The sequence below is a fragment of the Rutilus rutilus genome (assembly GCF_951802725.1).
Source record: "Rutilus rutilus genome assembly, chromosome: 2".
In the NCBI taxonomy this organism is placed as follows: domain Eukaryota; kingdom Metazoa; phylum Chordata; class Actinopteri; order Cypriniformes; family Leuciscidae; genus Rutilus; species Rutilus rutilus.
This window is the reverse complement of record NC_140210.1, coordinates 20440166-20455804: the sequence shown is the minus strand read 5'-3', so window position 1 is coordinate 20455804 and position 15639 is coordinate 20440166. Positions and strand designations below refer to the sequence as shown.

Genomic DNA, 15639 nt, shown 5'->3' with positions numbered 1-15639 from the left:
GGTTTCACAACCCAAACCCACTCTGACCGTCTCTCCACACAACCATCAAGCCAAAAATCACTGAACTAAATGACTACAGACATGTTTCTTTGATGTCTGTGGTCATGAAGTCATATGAGAGATGTTGGCCCACCTGAAGGACATCACTGGACACTTGCTGGACCTCCTGCAGTTTGCTTATTGAGCAAAAAGATCCGTGGATGATGCCGTCAATATGGGACTACACTACATCCTGCAAAATCTGGACAAACCATTTCTGTACTTCAGCTCAGCTTTCAACAACATCTTCCCAGATATCCTCCTGACTAAACTTAGCCAGCTTTCTGTACCAACCTCCATCATTCTGTGGATCATCAACTTCCTGACAGGCAGTAGCTATGTGAGGCTGGAAAACTCACATCTAGGACCCTCGCTATCAGCACTGGTGCTCCTCAGGGGTGTGTGCTCTCCCCACTGCTCTTCTCCCTGTACACAAATGACTCCACCTCCAAAGAAGGATCTGTCAAGCTCCTGAAGTTTGCAGATGACACCACAGTCATCTGCCTCATCCAGGAAGGTGATGTGTCTGCATCCAGACAAGCGGTTTAGCTGCTGACTGGTGCAGTCATAACAACCTGGAGATTAACATGCTCAAAACTGTGGAGATAATTGTGGACTTCACGAGGAACCCCACACTCACCATCATGAGCAGCACTGTGGCAGCAGTCATTCAGGTACCTGGGCACCACCATATCTGAAGACCTGAAGTGGGACAGTCACATTGACTCCATTGTGAAAAAGTCCCAGCAGAGGTTGTACTTCCTTTGTCAACTGAAGAAGTTTAATCTGCCACAGGCACAGATGACACAGTTTTACTCAGCTGTTACTGAGTCGATTCTGTGCACTTTTATAACTGTCTAGTTTGGGTCAGCCAGCAAATCAGACAGAAGACTGGAACGGACTGTTAGGACAGCCAAGAAGATAATTGGTGTGCACCTACCCAACCTTCAGGGCTTGTACATCTCCAGAGAGAAGAAACAGGCTGGTGACATCATCACAGACCCCTCTCAACCCGGCCACAACCTGTTTGCACTTCTAGCAGATGTTACAGATCACTGTGTACTAGAACATCTAGGCATAAAAACAGCCCCACCTTAAATAGCTAGCACACATTTACCTGTTTTTTAAATTCATAATTCAGTATTCTTATGCATTTTATTTCCACCTGAGAGTTAGGCAATAAATACATACATGTAAATACATATTTTTATTTGTACAGTTGTATATACAGTACATAATGCACACATCTGTACATAAGTGTTCTGACCTAGATGTGTATTACTTTATTGTTTTTATTTATTTATTGTTTTTTATTCTTATTTTTCTTAGTCTCACTTGTTTAAATGTTATTTCTATTCTCTTGTGTATGTATCTATGTATGTACACATACATATCAAACATAAGAAATAAAGTCGCAATTATAAGATATAAAGGATATCTGAAGCAGATACAGGCCTCTGTTGCCCAGATGGATTAAGTCGACATATAAGAGTAAAATGAAACTAAGTTTAGTAAGTGAGTTGAAGACATGAGTTTGCTTTGCCAAAGCTGCATTTCAAATATACTAATTCACTCTACACCATACACTTACACTGTTAGTAAAGTCAAATCGCCTTGGAAACTTGAACCCATTGAAAGTAACTGGAGCTAATCTGAAATTCAGCTTTTATATGGCAGAAAATGTATCACATGTTCTCTCTCTCTATGAGTAGTGGATCATGAGTTAAATGAAGTGTGGAGGAGAGGAACCCCTTCAGCTCCTTTAACTGTAGCACTCCTCAGGGATTCCTGCCTAATTCCATTTAATTCCATGGATGTCCTGCCATTCCCAGATGGGCACTAACTACTCAATTATGCCATGCTAAAACTCTTATTCTGGTGGACTGTGGACCTTGCTTGACTTCCTACAAATTTCCCTAACGATACCTAATGAGAATCTTTAGAACGGCTCAGTGTGCTCCTCCAATTTAAAACCAGGAAGTGTAGCCTGCATTTTTGATGCATTAGGTTTCAAATCACACAAATAGCATCAGTAATCTGGGTAGCACTTAAAGTTCAGTGAGACTGAAACTTTATTTTTAGAGCATCATCTTTGCGAGTCCTTTCACGGAAATGTGTGCAACTGAAGTAACTTTTCTTACAAAACCTTTTATCACGGTCCACAGTCTTTTCAGAGTAGTTGCTCTCATGTTGTGCCGATGGATTACGCTGAGTCATCTGAGAAGAGATGGAGAAAGAGAGGGGGATACAGGGTGAACGCAGAGAGATGGGATTTTAGATGCTACAATGGAAAACAGTACTAAATGCAAGTGCTTTAACACTCTTAATTATGTCAATATTTACTCTTATAATTTTATTTGTTCCATAGAACACAAAAAAATTTTTTGTTCATACTTTCCACTTCTGTTGAGATCCACAAATGAAAAAATGTCCATGCGACTCATGCAATATATTGCAAACTCTTCTGAAGCCAAATTGAAGTTTTGTGTGTGAGGACTAAACCGACTAAAATGTGAATTATTATTCACGGATAATCGTCTCTCTAAATATCTGTTAAAGGGATAGTTCACTTTGAAATTAATTTTTGATATGTTTTAGCTTACCTCAAGGGCATCCAAGATGTAGGTGTCTTTGTTTCCGCAGTAGTTTCAATTTTGATATTTTTAGGTCAAACCGTTCTTGTCTGTCAGTCATATAATGCAGGTCTATGGTCACTGGCTCAAAACACAAGCACAGAGTCCAAATTAAAACAATTCCCCATCGTCCAAATGAAACAATTCCCCATCATAAGTACACATTGATGGCCTAAGACACGAAACGAGCGGTTTGTGTGAGAAAACGAACAGTATTTATATCGTTGTTATCTCTTGAAAACAGCACACGTCCAAATGATCTGAAAGGTAACACTATGGGCCCTATCTTGCACCCAGCGCAATTGACTTTGTACACCGACGCATGAATCATTCCTATTTTGCACCCGCGCAAAGCGGACTTTTCCCTCCACAGATGCACGTCGGTTAACTAAGAAATACACTTGCGCTCCCCAGGGCGGTTCAGCGCAAAGAGGAGGCGTGTTCCGGCGCGAACGTTCCCTCATGCTATTTTACAGGTTTAGAAAACAATTGCGCCACTGACCGAAAAAAAACAGTTTAAAGTCAGTGGTGCGTTGCGCATGTTATTCATATGCTATTTTAAGGGCGCATGCTTGGCCTTAATCAATGTAGCGTGTGCACAACGCGCATACACTTTGATTCTCTCATCTACACACAGACGCAGCCGTTATTTTTGCAAATCATACATTATTACGATAGATAGATAGATAGATAGATAGATAGATAGATAGATAGATAGACATTTTATTATAAAAGCATACATCTAGCTTACACATTTACCCAAATTATCATACGCCTGTTTAACCGAAGTTAATTTGGGTGTGTTTCTCCATCCCCAACGTCCCTGACGAGAACGTCGGTCTCCTCGGCCTTGAACCACTCCTGTCGTGCGCCTGGCAAATCCACCGTTATAATAGGAATCCGCTTTAGAACAAGCGCGCCTGCTCTTAAAGGGAATGTGAGATGACGCTCTGATTGGTTTATTTCACGTTACGCCCAAACCACACCTATGAATAATGAAGCTACTTCAGACCAACCCCTTTTAGATTTGCGCCAGGCGCAAGAGTCATTTATCCCGCCGGGAAAATAGCAACAGCGCCAAGACCCGCCCACAAAGTTACTTGCGCTTTGCGCTTTGACACTTGCGTTTCAGATCGTTAAAATAGGGCCCTATATTTTAAGGTGACGTAGTTACACGTTACTACATGTACTTACTATAGTAATAACAATAAATTATGCATAATTACAATTACTTAATCCTAAACTAAACCCTAACCGTAAATCTATAGTCAGTACATGTAGTTAATTAATATTACTCAGTACTTATTTGAGTAAGTAAAATGTAACAACGTCACCTTAAAATAAAGTGTAACCAAATTAAATTTTTCTTTTCTCCTTCGACTTGAGATATGAGACACTGCGTCATAGTACACTCTAAAAACTCCTGGGTTATTTCTTCAACCCATTTTCTGGGTTATTTGTGTTGGGTTAAAATTATGGGTTATTTTTTCAGAGAGTAACCATTTTCTGGGTTATAGGGCTAATATTTTGACCCAATTCATGGGTTGTTTGGGTTTCTGGGTTATTTTTCAAAGAGTAACCCATGTTCTGGGTTATAGGGTTGGCTTTCTCTCTCTCTCTCGCCCGCAGTTGTTCTGGAATTTTCTCACAACAGTCGTTTGAAATAACCGTCGCTTTCGCGCTCGATCCGTTTTGGCCTGTGCTTCATCGGTGCAACTTCATCTATATTCAAGGTAAGAGAGTATTTTCAGTGTTGATGTAATATAAACTTTTCTGTGTCCATGTCCCTGTTGCTAGTTTATCACCATTTGCTAAAAAAAATACGTTGAGACTAGCGTTAGCCGTGGTAATTCTGTGGTTGGCATGTAGCCGCGGCTATCTATCACGACAACATCTAGGACAACTCGAGGTAACGTTACCACACACCGGACGCGATTTTGAACACGGTCCTGAGCCGTTGCTGGGTGTCGCGCATAGATATAACTACACTATATATGTATATATCTATGGGTGTCGCGGACAGACGCCGGATGGCGCCGCCGGTGTGTGTACACTCATAGAGAATAATGTGTTCGAATTTTAAAGACGCGGCACTGCGCTTCTCGTCCGGTGTGTGAGCCCCTTGAGAGACTGCACGTCCGGTGAGCGATACCTCGAGTTGTCCTAGAGACGCGACGCGGCGCTTCTCGTCCGCAACACAATAGTTGAGTTATGTTTTCCAGCTGCGCCGTGCTTATCATATTATACAGTGCTCTACTGGCTGAAGTAGTGAGAGTTAAAGAAGCGGGTCAAGTCTTCAAATTGTTGCTAACCTAACCTCTATATTGCTATGTTTTCTCCAGGTCATCTTGAATGGACAGTTTTGTCGCTGATAAGCTAACTGAGTGGCAGCTGTCTGAGCTGACAGAGAATTTTAGAGGTGAGCATTTTACTCTTATTGCCCTTATATCATCATCTCTCTATACCTACATTTTTTTTAATAAGACTTAAATGTGTAAGTGCAAGATTTTGTTGTGCCATTATTAGTTGAAATAACCCATAAATTAGTTGGTCCCTTTTTAACCCAGGAGTTGGGTCAAAAATAACCCATTATGGGTTATTTTTGACCCAGGAGTTTTTAGAGTGTAGCGATGCTGTGGGAACGTCTCGTTCCCTTCTCAAGGAACAATAGTTTGAGTTGTACAACCCGTTCCTGCAGGAAGTCTAGCACTGTACCAACCGGGCATTTGACGATTCTCACACCACGAAGTAAACACTCTCCACTTAAGGATGTACAGTTTCCTCATGGAGGGAGCTCTGGAGTGCAGTACAGTATGTTGTACAGTATGTCTCAACCACAGTTGAGAGACCAGAGTCTATGAGTTGGGCCTCCTCAGAGGCCAAACCCACAGCTTCCACAACTGTGGGTGGGGGTGAAATATTAAGCCCCCCACCTGAGACAGAAGGTCCCTCCTGATCAGAATCTCCCAAGGGGAGCCATCGAGGAGGGACATACAGTAAGAGGAGCTGGAAGTGTGAGAGGGAACCAGAGCAGACAGTGTATTGTTTCTTGAGATGCAAAAAGGTCCACCTCCATCTGGCCAAACTCCCTTCATATCTGCTCCACCACCTCGGGGTGGAGCCTCCATCCCCCGGGCCTCAGACCCTGCCTCGAGAGGATGTCTGCCCCCAGAATGTAGACTGCTCTCAGGGAGAGCAGCCTTCCCTGAGCCCATAGAAGGATCTGGTGTGCCAGTTTGTAAAGTGAGCGTGACCGTAGACCTTCCTAGTGATTTATATATGAGACCACCGATGTGTTGTCTGCAACCACATGATGGTAGGTCTGGGAGGAAGTGTTTCAAAGCTAGAAAGACCGCCATAATCTCCAGGCAGTTTATGTGCCACGAAAGTTGATGGTCCCTCCACAGACCTAGTTCTGAGCGACCACTCAGTGAGAGATGCAACTGTCGTAAGTGTCACGTGATGACAAGGAGCTCCCAGCATGGAGCATTGGGACAGGAACCATCTTTCCACATCACCAAGTTACGAAGACACCAGCGTGTAACCTTGATCATGAGGAACGGGTTGCCCCTCGGGAAAAACCCCTTGGTCTTGAGCCACCACTGCAAGGGTCTCTGCAATGTACAGCAGTCCACGTTGGATGCTGCTGCCATCAGACCCAACAGTCTCTGAAACTGTTTGACAAAGAGTGACTGGCCTAGCTTTAGCTTGTTTACGGCTGCGAGGATCAAAGCGATACAAGCAGGAGATAGACACGTCTGCATTATTGTCTAATTCCACACCATGCTTAGAAAAGTGGTTCTCTGTGCTGGAGAAAGCAAAATTTCCTTTGCATTCAGCCTTAACCCCAACACTTTCATATGGTGAGGACGATGCCGAATCGCCATGTGCTCTGATTGAGCTAATATCAACCAATCATCAATATAATTTTATACAGGAATGCCCTGGAGTCGCAGTGGAGCCAGAGCTGCATCCACGAATTTTGCAAAAGTCCGGGGTGATAGAGCTAGGCCAAAGGGAAGAACTCAATATTGGTATGCTTCGCCCCCGAAAGCAAACCTCAGGAATCTACTGTGGTGTGGAAGGATGGATACATGAAAATATGCATCCTTGAGGTCTATCGTGACAAACCAGTCCTCGGATCTGTTTGAGTCACGATTTGTTTCAATGTCAACATCTTGGAATTGAAATCTTTGACCGACCGATTTAGATATATATCTAATATTGGACTTCTTGAACTGCATCCGGGTCCACCTCCTCCGCTTCGTCCAGGTCTCGAAGAAGGTCAGCCTGGTACACCTGCAACAGCGACATAGTATGCAGACATGCACCGGTCTGACCTGCTGTCGTACAAGCCTTACCCACCAAAGCCAACGTTGTTCTGCATGGCTTGGTGGATAAAGTTGGGCCTTGATGGACAATGCCGACAGAAACCAAGCAAGCGTCTGTTCCATTTTAGGCAATATCCCCATACCCGTGCTCTTTCAGTCCCCTTATTTTAGCTGGATAGCTGGAGCACCGGGCTCTTTTTCCGGGGGAAGAAACCGCAGCGCATGCTTCCACACCCAGTACACCCAGTACACCCAGTGAGAGAGTGCTAGATCCAATGGGTGAGGGCAGAGAAAGGTCTCTATCCGCTCCACTAGATCCATTTGTGATCCCCACGATCTGAGACCGCGAGCGTTGGGAGTAGAGGGAATGCAGTGAGAGCCGCTCACAGTGAACACATTGAGAGAGCTGACCGAGAGCTGACCATGCATGCTCCACTCCCAAACAAACAATGCACAAACAGAATTTAAATTGTGTCTCCATGATCATGTCTAAACAGATATATGATAGTGCTTGGATAGACAACAATAAATAGACAGAACAATTCAACACAGAGTGGGCACTCTTTATAACTTCCTGGTCATGATGTCACCATGCCTGTGACGTCCCGCCATTCAATTGGACTGATTTGACACATGCTTCAAGACGCAATCACGCAGAGGCGTTCCCACAGTGTCCCCATAGTATGATGCAGCTCAAGTTCCCTCAAAAGGGAACATACCTGTACATAAAATTCACTGCATTTTCCAGGGGAAATGAACACTAGTGCTAGCGTAAAATGGCAACAACTTTTTTTCTTTTCACACAAATATTGATTAATAAAGACTTATTTTTGTGCAATTTCTTGTGCAATACTATGTCATGATTTCATAAAACTCTTAAAACATAGCATATAATACATTTTGACACTCATCACATAACCAGCTCCATCTGATGTAATAAACTTGCTCGATAGCCCACCCGATGCAACATTGCACTTGCGGAGCGCTCGGTAATGAATCCCATGAAACTTGAATCATGCTAAAAGTGCTCAAAGATATGCCACCATGTTTGCTTTTGTTAACACAATTGATTAGATTTAGGGTAGGGTTTTTCATGTAGGTGCTCCATTATTTTTCCAAAACGATAGAGCATTAATCTTTTAACGCCACTCACCTTACATTTCATTTGTGAACTGCCATGATGCGTACAACAACCAAAATATAAAATTGTTGCCAGATTCACGTTCATCTGTTTCAGATAAACAGAACCAGTGTTGGGGAAAGTTACTTTGAAAAGTAATACATTACAATATTGTTTTACTCCCTTAAAGCGGGGCTCAGTAATTTCGGGATTTCTTCGCTGTATTCTCGCTTTTTGCTCGCAGGTTTCTCTCTAGAGCTCCCCCCACAGCTTCGGAATAGATATTTGACAACACTGTTGTAAAAACTCGTTGGTGATTCTCAGACAGCAGAGGCTAGTAGATCAACGACATCAAAGCAGATGGGACATTCTTTAAAACGTCTTCTTCATTCGGGTTCGAACAGCGTGAGGGAGCGCAATAATGACAGCATTTTAGCAGATTTCTTTTGGCCGTAAAGCAATTGTTTACATCGCGAGACCTGATATCACGCGATACTTCCTGACACGGCGGCCCGCCGGCTCAAAGTTGCAAGTGCGGATTTTCCGCTCACGGGCACCAGGGGGGTGCGAAACGACCACCATTCAACCCGAAATAAGTAATATAACCATTCCAATGACTCCGAAGCTGTTCAGTTAAGGTAAAAAAAGTTACTTAGTTCACCTTTAAAAAGTAACTAATTGCGTTACTTAGTTACTTTTTTGAAAAGTAATGCGTTACGCAAATGTAAAGACCCTTTCACACCAAAAGTGAAATAATAAGCCCCAGGCTGAAGGAAATGCAAGCAAACCTTTCAGCTGTGCTGCCATTCTGGATAATGGAAGAATAGGATACAGAGAAAAAAAATTCTGTGTATGCCGTCACGTTACGTCATTACGCGGCACGTATAATGTTTCATATACAGTATAATATATTATATTATATTATAGTATAATAATATAATATAATGTTTAATTTCATTCATACTTTAGATGCATTACGCTAAGGGCGTTCTCCAAAGTGTCATATCGACGCAGTTCTCGTTCCCTTGTGTATGCCACTTACTGGACATTCACTTTGAAAGTGTTGCAAAACATGCAGCAACGTAATATCAGTTTGCATAAATGTCACCACAAGCACTTATTTCCAATTAGCCTGGGTTGCCAGAAAAAAATAAAATAAATACAGGTTTGGAATGACATGAGGGTAAATAAATAATGACAAATTTTCCATGTTAGCTTAAATATCTCTATAATGCTAGAGGAAATCAGTTGTCTTGAGTATCACATTAAAAACCAGGGCCCAAATGTAACTAAGCTAAGAAAACCCTTGGTTATATTTATAAACACATTATCACTAAGTGTTTCTTAATCAAGCAGTTATTGTCTTAGCCTAGACTTAGCCTAACCAATACTGCTTACCAAAGCCTCACTGTAGACAATCATAGACTTTAGACTTTCACATCTCAGTCTTCTTGGTGATAATCAGTTTCTCAAAGCCAGACAAGTTCTTACTTGATCAAGATGATGCATCACATGTCAATATACTAGACCCTTGAGACAGTTAATACAAATTCCCATCATTCAGTCATAATTCACTCACTGTACAATATACACACATATACTGCCTATATATAATAATATATAATCAATTATCAATATATGTGTCAATTATGCAAACAAAACATCTAATTTTCTGTTCTACAGCAGAAATAAATGAATACAGGCTTGGGACGAAATGGTGGTGAATAAATTATGACAATTTTCATTTTTGGGTGAGTTATTCCTTATATACCAAAAGAGAAAATATAAAAGACACGAATAAATTAAATTGAAAAACTGCAGTGAAACTCCACTACAGAAATTATACATTAAATATCCTTGGAAAACATTTAAAATTATGATGCTTGATTTTTTTTTTTTTTTTTTTTTTTTTTTTGGTAGATTGGTCCATTGAATATTTTCAGAGCTTAGTTAAGGCAGCTATCACTAACAATGTCTTGTAATTTGTCATCTCACTTGGGTTCCACATACATTTTTAACTTCTCACGACTTCCGTCTACAGAACCCACGTCTTCAAATCATTCATTTTTTTTAAGAAAGTCAAGAGTGTCATGCCTGAATAATTGCTGCCCAGTGGTGCACATTTCTGTAATTATGAATTGCCTGCACAGACTTCTGATGTCTCACATCGCCTGCATTAACCCTGACAACTATGGACTGTCCAGCTGGCATGTTACATGAAAAGACTTGTGTATGATTTCATCACCCTCATTCTGAACAGCTTGCATGAGCATGTGAACATGTATGACACATATGTCAGGGTGATGCTCATTATGTACGGTTCTCCCTATAATCATCCAATCTGGTTATGAAACTGCATAATCTTCATATATGCAGCTCTACAGGGGATTTCCAAACAAACTACAAATACTAAAAATGGAAAAAATAACCTCATTGATGCTGATTTAGAATAGGCAATCCAATATGGATGTTATATCAGTCTCCGACTGTACCCGCTCATTTCCATATGCAGCTTTTCATCTTTGGCGGTTCTGCAACCCACAACAACAGACACATCATCAAATTAATTCATAATGTGTCTAATCAGCAGCACTGGTAAAACCACAGTTCACATGCATCATCTATATATAATGTTATTGCATAAAATAATGTGTGCGCGATAGTGGCCAAAAGTGATGTCTGGAGGGGATATTTGTTTTTAATGACCCTACAAGGTTGATTAAACCATAATCATATGAGGAAAATATTTTATCATTTTTAAACATTTGAAATATGAGTGTAGAGCAAAACACTAAACTTGATTGAGGCATTTATCTGACTAAATTATTTGGCAAAAAGGCAAACTACATCCTTTACTGTCTTGGTTTTGCATAATATGTTCATAATTTCTTTGCATGGCAGCCAGACCAAAAATTATGTCTGCACAATTTGGCATGTTTTTGTGTTATCAGAAATAAAACAACATAATATTTGAATAAAGGGTGAGGAGACCGGACATCACTTTTGGCCACTATAGAATGCATCAAAATGTGTAAATAAGTCTAATTACTTAATGCAACAAAAGTCGCTTGTTTACAGATGCTTGTTTTTACCTTTATTCTGGTCATACTTTGTAATTCATTTGTGGCTTAGTGACATAAAACTTTTATTATCCCTCTGTCTTTTGTAAAATCTGAAATCCATAAGCATAATTGCTCCAAATGCTCTTGTTAACTGACACTTTTGCCAACCAAAAGTTTTGTATAGTTTTCATATGACTGGACAATGAGAACGTGCTGTTATTTGATCACAACTGCCAACAGATTATCCTGTCTAAGAGCAGGATTTAGAGTACCTGTTTTTGGTATGTCCTCCATAATTAATGCTAAGCTAATACACCGCGTCATTCAGAAATGGTCAAATGCTTTATAGTTTTAGTGTTCAAATAAGTATTTGTTTGACATTGGCCATGTTATTTTTAATTAAAGGATAACTCGCCAAAATGCAACCTAGGGTCTTTTGTTAATCTACCCGAGGCAAACTTTCGTTTAAAAGCATAATTAGAATGGAAACGCCACTTTTAAGTTTGACCGTATTTTCGGTTTTGGTCAAATTGCCTTTTGAATGAGTGCTTGGGTCACTTCTATGATAGCATCAAAAATTAACGCTAGGGCTGAACAATTAATCGCAATTTACATGTAATCGTACTTAAATCGAGATGGCTTATCGCGATTTTAAAATCACAAAGGCTACACTTATTTTTTATGCGCAGCTTGTCATTGATGTACGGCTCTGTAAACGCTGCTCCGTCTGAAAGCACTGTGAGTTTGAGTCACTTATAACGTACATTTGAAAAAACAACACGCATCAAACATCTTTCCAAAACATGAGAAGCATTTATGAACCTCTTGTCCAACAAAAGACAACATTTAATAACATGCATTTACTCCAAACTCACTTCATAACGACAGTTGAGCATCCTTCTGTGAGATGATGTGCCGTCTTACACAGAATAAGGCAGTCATGTATTTATAAGTCATGTTTAATCAAAGCGTTTCAATCTTCTGTTTATTCAGCTACAGCCAGAGCCCGTCTACGGAGAGCCTGTCCACTCCCTATTAAGCCCTATTGTACCGAATTATGGTTGTAGTACCACCAGAGTTCCACTGGGGGCGATCGCCATGAGTGCAAAATGAATGGGAGTCAATGGGGCTAGACGGCTAAATTTGTCTCTTTCACCCGATTGCCGTTGAGAAATCTCAGATGTGATTGTAGATTTTGCAAGTTCAACATGGGTTTTAGGTCGAAAGTTGAATGAACGAGTACTTATGTCGTTTTGATTTCTTACAGGTTGAGTTGTTGTTGCCCATAACACGCTAGCATTCTGCTAATGACGTCAGCATTCTGACGTCATTGACATTTTGAAAGACTTTTTTAAAGCAAATAAGAGACTCTAAAAAATCTAACACCCAGCAATGTGTAATTTCTTTGCATCTCCTTTCGAATACAACATTCAAATTACTAGACAAAAAATTATATCCTGAGAAAAGTGGATTTTGAGGGGTATACCGCCATTGACCTCCATTCATTCTGCACTCGTCCTGTGAGCGCCCTCATATGGAATCAGAGTGGAACTGCAACCAGTTCAGAAGCCGGAAGTGTAGTGAGAGTGAAACTTCTCGCCATATTAGACATTCTCTGGCTACAGCAATAGGGATTTCCTGGAATGATGCGCATTATTGTACTTCTGCGGCGGGGCATATTTATCGTGTTTGCATGAGAGCGCCCTCTGGCGTTCAAATGGGGCAGTATTTACTACCAATCAGCCGCACTCCACTGACAAGCTGCGCATAAAATAATCGCAGCCTTTGCCAAATCGCGTGCGGTTTTACACTATTTTTTAAACACTAAGAAGGCTCGACACAACATGAAACTTTGCTCGAAGTATCACCAGTCTTCACATGAACTCGAGCATTGAGAACATTGTTTGTACACAGAGTTTACTAAAAAGAAAGATTTTGAACAACTCACTGTAGCTGTGTCAGCTGGCATTTTGAAAATAGTCAATCTCCGAATGTGAATGAACTGACTCTGAATTTTAGTATTGCTTCTTATTTGAGCATCCTTTTTCAAATACAAGGTCAATATTGATTTTCACTAATGACAAAACAACAAATTATCCATGAATTTATATGGAACTAAGCTTTAGGAGCTTTCCATCTTTACTCTCCTCCCTGTTACGTTGCATTCGGAGATCGACTATTTTTGACTGTCAAAAACAGCTATAGTGAGTTGTTCAAAATCTTTCTTTTTAGTAAACTCTGTGTACACAAACAATGTTCTCAATGCTCGAGTTCATGTGTAGAGCCCCTGGTGATACTTCGAGCGAAGTTTCATGTTGTGTCGAGCCTTCTTAGTGTTTTAAAAATAGCGATTTTTGATGCTATCACAGAAGACAGAAAACGAAAATACGGTCAAACTTAAAAGTGGCGTTTCCATTCTAATTATGCTTTTAAATGAAAGTTTGCCTCAGGTAGATTAACAAAAAGACCCTAGGTTGCATTTTGGTGAGAGTTACCCTTTAAAGTCGTCATGAAACAGAAGTTGTTGTTGTCTTTTTTTTCCATATTGTGATGAATGAAAAGGCTTCTAGAATGAGAAATATTTTTTTAGGGTGGGACTGGATTTCATCCTCGGGAATTGTTTGGATCGTAGGCTTTGGTAACTAAATGGAGGCAGATCTGAATGGCAGATTTAGTCCCACCCTCCATCGAGACACACATCTGTATGCCCAAAATTTTTGTATAGGTTTCCGCTGTTATGAAGAAAAAATCCAGCAGAATGCGCCGGCACGTTCGTTGACCCCAGAGGGTTAAACAATGTTGTTTCTCTTACATTGACTGTATTGAAATTTTGAGTCAAGTCCCCTGTGCACTTAGCATGTTACTACATGCTGCATGTGGATACATTATGTACTGTAATATGTTCCAAGTCAGTCACTAATGAGGTTGTGTTTCAGTAAGGATTCTGCATAGAAGGCACCTCCATACACAGACAGCTCACTAGGGTAACAGAGCTAGAATCATGCTTGTCCTGTCTCCTGTGACACCAATCAGACATGTTCAATTCAGACATGGTTCTTGGTGCATCAAGAGGCTTTCAGCAGTGTAGCTCTCACTTTTGTGCTTTCCTTTTGACTTTAGTACAGAGTGCAGTTGTTCAGGTCAGTGTAAGGCAACTGTGTGTTACTCTTTCTTCCAAACAGGGAACTTGTAACTAATTACAAGCACAAACATACAGTGCTGACCACATCTAATCCAACTGTGAAGGTCGCCTTTTGCAAGGCCATATCTAATGCTGTATTTTAAAATGTGTTCCGATCTCTGAAAAACCTTCATTGTGTATACAGTATGTGGGTGTGTATTTGTGTTTCTGCTTCATTTCTCCATTTTTTTGTACCACATGATCATTCAATATCAATTCCATAATAAAGAGTGCCCTCTGCTCTGAACATTTAACCTATTTTAATAGATATACAAGCTATGTCCTGTAATATTTAGTTTCAATCTGCTCTGTAAATCCAGCATAGTGCCGAACACACTGACGCATATTGTAAGGTATTCTGCAATTTTTTCCAGCTCAGTTAAAATATTCCAGAGCCTATTCTGCAAGCAACCCCGAAAACAAATAAGAAACCTTGTGACCTTTGTGGTCAGAGTTTTGCTCCATCCTGATTTAATAAGCACCAAATATTTCATTCAATTATTCAGTTGTGCTTGAGGAATCTGCAGAATTTAAGACAATAGTCTGACCACTTTCAGTTCTCGTAAAACTTTTTCAACACACAATGGCAGAAATCTTTTTCTCATTTTAACTGCCAACTAACTTCTAAATAATCAGACACTCAGTCATGTGTACACTGGACTATGAAAGGCCAAAATGGACAAACGTCTTTTGTGAATGTTCCTACCTACTTAACCATATTTTGGGGACAAATTTTTATCCAGAAGTGACCTAAACCTCGTTTTGGGACATCATAATTTGTAAAAACAGAATAAAAATCAAATAAATAAAGTTTTATTTTAGGGTGTGGGTTTGGGTTAGGTATCAAAACAATATAAGTCTATGAAATGTCCCCATTTAGATAGCTTAAGTAAACGTGTGTGTGTGTGTGTGGTCCTGATAAACCCAACGTTATGGGGACAAAATGTCCCCACATAAATGGCTATATCCGAAATCCTTGTCCTTGTGTGGACATTTCCGGTCCCCATGAGGAAAACAGCATAAAAGTAATTAGTTAGTAGTTAGGGGAAGGAGTATAAACACACACACACACACACACACACACACACACACACACACACACACACACACACACACACACACACACACACACACACACACACACGTGTGTTCCACCATGTATTAAAGAATGTATTAGGCTCAACTTCAGACCTACTGCATATCTAAGGCGGAGACTAAGGTTAGTGGGACCTTTTTAGTTTCAACTTCAGTAATACTGAAATATTTACTCAAT

The 15639-nt window shown here is 40.5% G+C and overlaps 1 long non-coding RNA gene across 1 annotated transcript; it reads left to right on the top strand.

Annotated features, from left to right (window-relative positions):
• Positions 1-4091: 4091 nt before the first annotated feature.
• LOC311286804 lies at positions 4092-5084 on the top strand. The gene is made up of 2 exons (XR_014626650.1): positions 4092-4405; positions 5015-5084. It is a non-coding gene; the product is annotated as an uncharacterized lncRNA (long non-coding RNA).
• Positions 5085-15639: the final 10555 nt, after the last annotated feature.